Below are 10,775 nucleotides of genomic sequence, written 5' to 3'. Positions count from 1 at the left end.
GCCTAGTAATGCAAGCCACTAAATGCATTTTCAAAATTGCAGGAACTGTATTAATTTCTTTTAAATCTTGTGATGCATTTATAAAATAAACATACACAAAGTGAATGTTTAACAATAGGAGGGCAGTAGAGTGCAGAAGCAATAAGCAGTGGTTAAAAGTGAAGGAGAATAAATACCCAGCAGTGGAATAGCTGCCCATCAAGGGACGAATGGGTAAAGAAGCTGTGGTATATATACACAATGGAATACTACTCAGCCATGAAAAACGATGAAATCCAGCCATTTGTGACAACATGGATGGACATTGAGGGTATTATGCAAAGTGAAATAAGTCAGAGGGAGAAGGTCAAATACTGTATGATTTCTTCATTAAGTAGTAGATAATAACAACAATAAACAAACACATAGGGACAGAGGTTGGATTGGTGGTTACCAGAGGGGAAGGGGGGAGGGAGGGGAGCGAAAGGGATAATTCGGCACATGTGTGTGGTGATGGGTTGTAATTAGTATTTGGGTGGTGAACATGATGTAATCTATGCAGAAATAGAAGTATAATGATGTACACCTGAAATTTTTACAATGTTATAAACCAATGTTACTGCAATAACAAAAAATTAAAAAAAAATAATGATAAAACAAAAAATAAGTGAAGGTAATGTTTTGATTCTAAGTTTGCTCAGTCTTGTTTTCTAAATTTGCTATGGACTCTGGAGTATAAGGAGTAATATGTATTGGTCCCTCTTAACATCATCCCAAAATAGTTCTTTCAAGAACTTTCACTGTTGAAAGGCAGACAAGGGAAAGATAGAGTGAGAGCGGAAAATGTTTTAAATTATTATTACTTTAAACAGGCAAGACAATCATTTTCAGTGCTGATTGAAAGGATTAAGCTGTTGGTAAAGTGATACCCTAAGATTATTGAAATTATTTACATAGTGGCAGAATCACCTCTTCTTTTAAATAAGAAGGAAAGAAAAAAGATTGAGCATACGAACAAGTATTTTTTGTCAAAATTTAAGCAAGTTTCAGTATGGTGGTTGCTGCATGATTTTCTCTGTGCTAAAAGAAGTAATATTATTTCAGAGTGAAGAAGCATGTGTTGAGATCCTTGGATAAATATTTGAAATTATCCCATTGAGGATTCAGAAAGAGAGTTGTCAAGGGAGAGGAAAAAGTTGATTGGATAATATTGAGATCCAATTGAGGATGGACACAATGGCTCTCTTCTATAAGATTGTAAAATGCTCTGCCTTCATTTCATACTCTGGATTTATTAAAATAATATGGGCTATTAAAGAATGATAATATCATCTCATCATCATTATGCAATCACTGTAGTTTATCTTATTAAGTATTTACTATCTGCCATTCATAGCTCTAAGCACTTTGAATGTATTAAATAATTTAATCCTTACACACAACTCTATGAGATAGTTATGAGCTCAATATTATTATTAATTTATTTTTTGTGTAGTGTACATTTCCTCCAAGATTTATATTATTATTTGAATGAGCTTCATAGTCATTAAAATATAATTGTTAGACTTTAGATCACTTTTACTGATTTCACTGCCCACTTTTTTTTAATCTCACATTTTCATTGCTGTTTAGATCATCATTTTTATTAGTTTTTGTTTCCTCTGGAATATTTAATTGACAAGTTTTTATTTATGAGAATACTTGGGAACCTTATGCATCATTGACTCTGTGTAAGAATGTCCTTACATATGAATAATAGCTCAATTTAAAACTGAGTTTTTATAATGAATATTGTCTGCTTGAAATGTGTTATAGTGGATGGGTCACCCGATGGCCAATCCAATTTTTTATTTTTCTTTATAATAAGGTGTTCGTTATTACTTGGATGGTTGTATAAATATTTCTTAATTCCATAAATTTAAAAACAAAACAAAATACACGTTGTATGTTGACATGGATATCTCATCATTAGCTTTTCTTTGTGCTTTTACCTTGAAGTTGTGAACATTTCTTCAGGCTTCAATGTCTGTATCTTCTTCTTCATTATGAATCCCTGCGTGAAAATTAATGTTTTATTATTTTATTGTTATTTTATTCCTTGTTCCTAGCAGAGTACCTGACATAATTATTAAAGTCATTGAATTCCTCAATGAATTGTTTCAGCAGCTTAGAGAATAACATTTAGAGCTTTCAAATGGTGTTGAAGGGTCTAAAGAGACATCAATAGAGTGAAATCAAAAATCTCTTGAAGAAGTTTAACTCTCCCATGAAACTCATGATGACCAGATTAGAGTTATTTCTGCCAGAAATGGTTAAGTCAATACGTTACAATATAGTCAATAGCCAAATAGTCAGTAGTCAAAACTTTATAATCGGGCCAGCCCCGTGGCTTGGCGGTTGGGTGCGTGCGCTCCGCTGCCGGCGGCCTGGGTTCGGATCCCGGGTGCGCACAGGCGCACCGCTCCTCCGGCCATGCTGAGGCCGCGTCCCACGTGCAGCAGCTGGAGGGATGTGCAGCTGTGGCAGACAACTATCTACTGGGGCTTTGGGGGAAAAAATAAATAAATAAAATCTTTAAAAAAAAAATTAAAAAAAAATAAAAACTTTATAATCAATAGTTAAATAGTCAATAGTCAAAACCAACAATCATCAATCAATAGGTCATAACATCATCAGGCATTTATTTAGATGCTGCTGGGAGTCTGACAATCATGTTCACATTTAAAATATTCTGGACATTTTTGTTAGAAGTTTGCTTGGAAAAATGATCTTAAGTCTGCAAAAGTCTAGGCTACCTTTGTCTACCCATAGGCACAAGTTTCTGTGGATGATATAGAGACATTGAAAATACAAATTGAAAGAGGTTACTCACTATTTTGTTGTACTCTGACCCATGAGCCAGAATTTAGTAGTTTCACAAAGGACCTGAGGGAATTTCTAATGCTTTCCCATGACGATATCGATAACTGGGAGTTTTGGTAGCACCTTTGACTTGCTGCTGGCTCACCTGTCTGCTTGGCAGTGATGCATTGTCTACTGCTCCATGTAGCTGTCTTCAGCTGTTGCTATTGTATCATTTACCTACATTAATGTTTATCTTTTGCTCGGGACAGTGGATGTTTTTTGTTAACCACTCATCTTTGCTCTTATCACCTCTGCTCAGATGGAAGGAGAAAAACGATCAGTGGGTACAAATGGAAGAGAAAGAGAGGGAGAAAAATAATGTAAAATGGAAACTATTGGTGGTGTTTTAAGGAGTGGGAGCACAAAAAGTTGAGATTGTAAATGAATGAATGAATAGCTAAAGAGAAGATAAAGGTGTTCGCACTGTATGGTAGACACTCTAAGAGAAAATATACTTGGAAAGGTAAAAATATTTAGACAATTGCTAAGTAAAATTGGTTCAACAAAACACTGCTCTTATTACAAAAACAAAAACCATACCTTCTTACCCATGCACTGTGGGTTTAAGAAACATATCCTCAGATAAAAGAACTATTGATTTATCTTATTTTCCCCACGGCACTCGTATTATACAGGGATAAGTAATCATATAGTGGATTTGTTGTGGGCAGGCTCAGTCAATCATCAGGTGTTCGCTAACCTCTGCCTCGCAAGGAAAATGACAGCATTGCAAGAAAAATAACACATGCCAGAGACGTGGCCTGCAAGGATTGAATCTGATAACATCGCTTAGTTTCATTTCCTTTTAAACAAGTCTATTTATGTATGAATGTGGTGTGAAATTACTCCTATGGTTGACATGAGGAAGGAAGGTGTTCACAATCAGAACACTATTGCTGTATTAAATTTTGAATAAAAGAGAATTACAAAAATCAATTCATCTTTCATAATCAGAAGGATTTATAATCTTTTTAAAATTATACTTTTCTTCCTGAATTTGGACTTAAATTATAATATATTTATAGGTGCTAGGTCATTGATAAATATTAATGGAATTAATTACTTTTATCAAAAATGGGTAAAAAGGAAATGCACTTAAGTTTTTAAGGAAGAGCATATGAGAGTATTATGGTAATATATGATATAATATAGACCTGGAATCCCTAGAATTTGGGGACAGTTATTTCTAAGTCTCCCAAATCTCTAGATATAAAAATATTGGGAGATGAGAAGAGATGTAACAATGTAATCATGAGTATTTAAGAATAGGAAAGGGGTTGCTGGTATTTAAGACCCTGCTTGAAAGAGATAAAGAGATCTAATAATAACTGTACTTTCTGATGAAAGCTGGCCAATGTAGAGAAACAACAATGCAGTATCACACTGTTGACTGTACCCAGATATCATGAGTAGAATCCTGCTATTCCTGGAACTGGTCAAGCGTGGACAGTTAATGAAATGGGGAAGACTAGTGCAAGCTGTTGGTGGTAGGGAGAGGAAGAGTCAATTTTGGATATGTTCAGTGTTTGAGATGTAATTTAGACAGGCAAATGGAGATGTCAAGAGGATAATTCAACATAAGAAACTGGAATTCAGAGGAGAGAGGTTAGAAATATGTGGATTATTAGGATATAGATGGAATTTAACATGTCTGGGACTAGCGTGGGGGTGAGTAAGGCACTCACCTCCAGTGCAGAATTTAAGAGAAAGGCACCAAAATCTTAGTAATCAAGATAAATGATATTTTAACAATAAAAAATAATGTAAAAATCCACAATTAAAAAGTATCAAAATTTTAAATGTTTCAATGGGACTAGTTGGGATTACTTAGAGAATGAATTTAGATAGAGTAGAGAATAAATCCAAAGACTAAACTCTGGGGCATTTAAATGTTTTTGTAGAAAGAGGAGGAAGAAATAAGAAATGAGGATGGGAAGGGTTGGCCAGAGATCCAACTGGGTGGGTTTCTGAATGCCAGGTGAAGGCCCAGGAAGGAGGTAGTGTTTAACTTTGTCGTAAGATGCAGACAGGTTGAGTGGATAATATCTGAGAAACGCCCTTTAGATTACAATTAAAAGGAGAGAGATCATCAATGACCTTGACAAGAGCTGTTTCAGTTGAGTATTGGGGACAAAAGCTGGATTGTAGAGTGAAAGAAAATGAGAACACAAGAAGAGAGGTCTGGATAACACTTTTGAGAAGATTTTTTTTTTTAGGTTGTACAACGTGATTTTTTTAAAGGGCTACAATGTGATGGTTTAATATACATATATATCGCAAAATGATTATCACAATCAAGTTAACACTTCCATCACGTCACATAGCTACCATTTTTTTGTATATGTGTGGTGAGAACATTCAAGATCTACTCTCTTGGCAAGTTGCAAGTGTAGACTACAGTATTATTAACTGAAATCACCATGCTGTATATTGGATCATCCAGATCTCCAGTGGATTTATAACTGCAAGTTTGTACCCTTTGACCAACATCTCCCCATTTCCCCCACTTCTCAGCCCCTGGCAACCAGTGTTCTATACTCTGGTTCTACGGTTTGGCTTTATTAGATGCCACATAAAAGTTTTGCTGTAAGGGATAGCAGGGAAGGAATGATGACTAAAAGGAGGCCTGAGGTCCAGGGACAGTTTTTCTTCAATGATGGGAGATAATGTATTATATTTGTGAAATTATGGGAATACGCTAGGAAAAATGGAAAATTGGTCATGTGGGTGGTACAGAATATAACTACATGAGTAAGTGAAAGAAGATAGGGAGCGACCGTACAGTGGAAGACTTGGCTTTATAAAGGAGCATGAACAATTCATTCATTGTAACAATGAGGAAAAGAAAATAAGAGGCAAAATCCTCAATCCCGAGCAGATATCCTTCTATATATCTTATTTACCAAGTTGAAGATTTTAAGTCCACTGCTTTTTTTGAAATGCTCCATCCACCTTCTTCATACTCCATTTGACACAGTGTATAACTTCTTGATTAAAAAAGAAAAAGTAGAGTTCATCAGATGTGAACTCTTTTTTAACTTTCTATCTCATACCTAACTTATTTGCAATAACAGTAATCCTTCTGTTACCTCTTAGAGAGTCTCACTAAAAGGTTGTCTTTCCCCCATAGCACGGGTAGCATTTCTGTCTATGCTGTGGATTCTGTCTCCTTTCATCAATGCTCACACCTTGCTCCATCTATCATTCTGTTTCTTAGCTGTATCTTTATCCTCCCCTTTTCTTCAAGCCCCTCCTGTGCTCTGGTCACTCCCACATTAAAGAAAAACAGAAACCTCTTTAATCCTACATTACTTTTTTGTGTGTGTGTGTGAGGAAGACCGGCCCTGAGCTAACATCTATTGCCAATCCTCCTCCTTTTTTTCCCCTTTTTCTCTCCAAGCCCCAGTAGATAGCTGTAGGTCATAGTTGCAAATCCTTCTAGTTGCTGTATGTGGGACGCGGCCTCAGCATGGCCGGAGAAGCAGTGCGTCGGTGCGCGCCCGGGATCAGAACCCAGGCTGCCAGTAGCGGAGCATGCACACTTAACCGCTAAGCCACCGGGCTGGCTCCCTACTTTTTTTTTCATTCCTACATAATATCCTTTTCCTCTGTAGCTAAGTTTCTTGAAAGAATCTGCACTCATTATTTCATTTTTTCATTCATATTTTTAATCATTATCCGAGCCGTTATCATAATTATCAGTAGTAGAAGTATAAACTACTTCAAACATGCAAAATAGTAGAAATCAATAAAATTAACTCATGAAGTAATCACCAAAATTAAGAAATTCAACAACAAATTAAATCCAAATCACCTGTCTACCCCTCTTCACTTGCATTTCCTTCTACCACACCCAGAGAAAACAGGTAACTCCTTTGAGTTCATTGTTTATCCATCTCAAACATATTTTTTATTTTTTGAGGGGGCAGCAGCACTTCACATTTCTTGAGGGTCTGCCTCCAAGGAGCTCATAGCCAGGGCCAACACCCCACACACGCTGAGATGGGGTAAGAAAAGAGGTGAAGACAATGCAGAGACACCACAGCCCAAGCAAACGGGGTACAAAGCAGGCCCAGGCAGGGGCCAAGGGGTGGGGTGGGGAACAATGGCAGCCTGGCAAGCCCTGACTAGACCTGGGGACCACGGACCATGCACAAGCTTGAAAGCTGCCCTTCCCCTGCCAGGTTGGCACCTCCTGGGATGCACTGGGGGTGCCCCAGCTCCTCCATCTTCCCCAAGTGGGCCCCCACCATCATGGTGGCCCTCTCCACCCAGGACTCCTCCACTATGCAGACCCCTGATGGAGGGCAGACAGCCAGGGTCTGGGGCCCTTGGTCAGGACAGCAGGGTGGAGGCAGGGCCTATCAGGGAGCGGCTGGGTCCCTGGGCAAGTCCATAAGGAAATTCCAAGAATCCCATGGAAGCCCGTGTGCCAGCCAGAAAGGGAGAAAGGGGAGGCCTTAAGAGAAGGAAGCAGAACTCCAAGTAACCAGGAGGGGTCCCCAAGAGGCCCAGCCCCCTCAAAACTGCTCCTGGTGGGGAGGGTTAGGGGTGTACAGGCAGAAGGCCGAGAGGAACTCACCTGAGGGGAAGGGGGACAGACAGTTGTATAGCAGGCGGGCAGACAGCAGACGAGCAGGGACACATACACACTCCGCTCATCACCAGCATCCCCTTTTGTAAAACATGGAAGGTTGTGGGATAAAGGGGGAGGAGAGTGAAATATGACCACTTACAGCCACAAAACCTGCTCTGCACACGTCTAGCACCTGGCAGAGGGGAGGGCGGGCAGGGCAGTGGCAGGCTGGGGCCAGCCCTATTTATAGAGGATATCCTAGTGTCCAGGCTGGTAGAGAAGGTAGACCTGGGCTTGGAGCCCTCGGGGAAGATGTGTAGGTTGCTGGTGCTGCCCTCACAGTGGACCATGTATTCTACCTGGAGGGAGATGCTGAGGGCTGGGCCAGCGCAATGATGTGGATGTGGTCACTCTCCTGGCACGTGGGCTCCACCTCCTGCTGCCAGAACTCCTTGACAGTTGCTCGCCCTCCCTGAAGTGCTCAAAGAATTTGCTCTCAGGCTGCAGGTAGCCTGAAGTGAGCAGCCGCAGGTAGACCACCAGGCTGTCCGAGGTGCTCTGATGATTGAAGGAAGTCAGCAGGTCGGCTACGGAGGTCTGCTTCTCCGCCTGCTCCATCAGGCCCATGAACATGTTGTGGAAATCCTCAACTGTGAACTCAGTGAAACCCTGGAGCACCAGGTCCTCTTTGCTCTTGGAAGACACAGCCATGGACCGCAGCAATTCCTTGCTGTCACTCCGCAGCGCCTCCAAGTGGCAGAATCCCACAGCTCCATAGAAGCAGTTCCCATCAGGCCTGGTCTTGCGGATGTACCAGTAGAGTAGTTTTTGTGGAGATCCCTGATCTTCTGTTGATAGATGCTCTCATCCTCAGCACACTCCTCGTGCAGGACCGAGAGCTCCAGCCACTCGGAGACCAGAGGGTTCTGCACAGCAGTCTCTAGTCTCTTGCTGAATTCTCTCCTGCTGAGCCACGATGGCTTCATCATAGGCCAGACAGTTAACATCTTCAACGTCTCTGCCCAGCACACATGTATGTATGCCAAGAAAATATGTGATTTTGCTTTGCATGTTTAAACATTTTATATTAACTTTATCATACTGTGTGCATTCTTCTGCAACTCATTTTCTTTTCTTTCAAGTTTATTAGTGAGATTTATCCAGGCAGGTACACATATATCTCTAGTTATTCATTTTTACTGTTAAATAATATTTATTATGTGGATATGCCACTAATAGTATTGAATTCCAAGTGAATGGATATTTGTGTTGTTTCCATTTTTCTTTCATTCAAATGATGTTGCAATGAATATTCTTGAATGTCTCCTTATTAACAAGTAGGGTGTTTCTCTAGGGCAGCAGTTCTCAAAGTGTGGCTTGGGGCTTGTGAGACCGAAGTTATTTTTATAAAATAAGAAGTATTATTTGTATTTTTCACTCTCATTCTTTCATGGGTGCAGAGTGAAGTTTCCCGGAGGAGTACCGACACACTCTATCACAGCAGATTGGATGTGGAAGTGGACATGAGCACTCCAATTGTCTTCTCTTAAGACAGACAGTGAAGAGATTTGCAAAAATTTAAAACGATCCTTTCTTTTCACTATTTATTTTTGTTTTTAAAAACATAGTTATTTTATTAAAAATATGTTCTGTATATTGATATATAATTGGTTTATTTTTTAAACAATAAATACTTTAAAATTTTCTGTTTTATTTATTTATTTTTTTTATTTTTTTATTTTTTTTAATTTTTTGTTTATTGCAGTAACATTGGTTTATAACATTGTAAAAATTTCAGGTGTACATCATTGTACTTCTATTTCTGCATGGACTACATCATGTTCACCACCAAAATATTAATTACAACCCATCACCACACACATGTACCGAATTATCCCTTTCACCCTCCTCCCTCCCCCCTTCCCCTCTGGTAACCACCAATCCAATCTCTGTCCCTATGTGTTTGTTTATTGTTGTTATTATCTACTACTTAATGAAGGAAATCATACGGTATTTGACCTTCTCCCTCTGACTTATTTCACTTTGCATTATACCCTCAATGTCCATCCATGTTGTCACAAATGGCTGGATTTCGTCGTTTCTTATGGCTGAGTAGTATTCCATTGTGTATATATACCACAGCTTCTTTATCCATTCGTCCCTTGATGCCCATTTTCTGTTTTAATTTTGAGTAAATTACATTTTGGTAAATATAATCCTTATAAACAAAATCCTACATGCCCATGATCCTTAATAAATGTTAAGACTGTAAAGAAGTTCTAATATAAAACTAGTCTGATAACTTCTGCTATGGTGTATACCTTTAAGATTTGAATTGCTTTGCCTGAATGTACATACGTCATCATATTTACTAGATATTGTCTATTTTCTCTCTAAATCCATCTCGTATGAGGAATCCTGCTGCTCCTCAGCTTTGTCAAGATTTGGTATTGTTGCTGGTTTTTATTTTTTGCCAATTTGAGCAAACTCGTGTTTCCTTATGGTTTGGATTCTCATTTCTCTCATATCTCATGTGATAGGGCATTTGGGGATACTCGTCGACCTCTGCATTTCCTCTCCTGTGAACTGACTATATGTTAGGTATGACAGTATCAAATGGCATACTATAAAATTAATTTTTTGATGTACAAGTATCAGAATTTAGAATAAATCCATCACATTTTGCTACTCTCTGCCAATGTCATTCTGGCATTTCCACCGTACTAGAAGTGGGCATGCTTCTTGGAAGTATCCTATAGCTTGATGCACCATTTCCCAGGGTCCTCGCAGGAGGGTTAAATCCTATTTTCTGGGAAAATGCTCCCATATGGATAAACTCTCCTTTATCTAAATTCATGTTTTGTGCTTCTTAATCCTGCACACTCAGAATCCAGTCCCATGCATATTCTCCTGGCTCCTAAATGAACATGCTACCTAATTCCTGAAGTTTCTTCCAAGTATAGTCTGATTTCTCTCTTAGCAGGTGCAGCAAACCTCTGACTGGTTATGTTGTGACATGACATTATTTATTGACATAGTGACTGGCAGCGGCGGGCAGAACCTTGGGGTAGGGGTGCGTGCTTTCTTGCAGAAGGTAAGGATCTTCTTCATGTTCAAGCAAGAGGGGAGCACTAAGCTTCAGTGGGGAGTGGTGCTCATTTCTGCTGGCACAGAGCATTAGGGGAATCTTGGAATTGAAGATTTTCAAGAGCATCAACCCAAGTGTTCCCATCTCATGGGTCAGGGTCCCATTCTTTCCCAGCCAGGGTCCTGACCTCAGCATATAGACCTGTTATGTGTAAGAGCATTGGAGATC

At 39.3% G+C, this 10,775-nt stretch overlaps 1 pseudogene; it reads right to left on the bottom strand.

Annotated features, from left to right (window-relative positions):
* Positions 1–7,699: 7,699 nt before the first annotated feature.
* Positions 7,700–8,530, bottom strand: LOC101390948 (ubiquitin thioesterase OTUB1 pseudogene; annotated as a pseudogene).
* Between the last annotated feature and the right edge of the window lie 2,245 nt (positions 8,531–10,775).

The sequence above is a fragment of the Ceratotherium simum genome, chromosome 38 (assembly GCF_057802395.1).
Source record: "Ceratotherium simum simum isolate JZ-2026a chromosome 38, ASM5780239v1, whole genome shotgun sequence".
Taxonomy (NCBI): domain Eukaryota; kingdom Metazoa; phylum Chordata; class Mammalia; order Perissodactyla; family Rhinocerotidae; genus Ceratotherium; species Ceratotherium simum.
The sequence above is the reverse complement of the archived record's forward strand: the minus strand, read 5'-3'. Positions and strand labels throughout refer to the sequence as shown.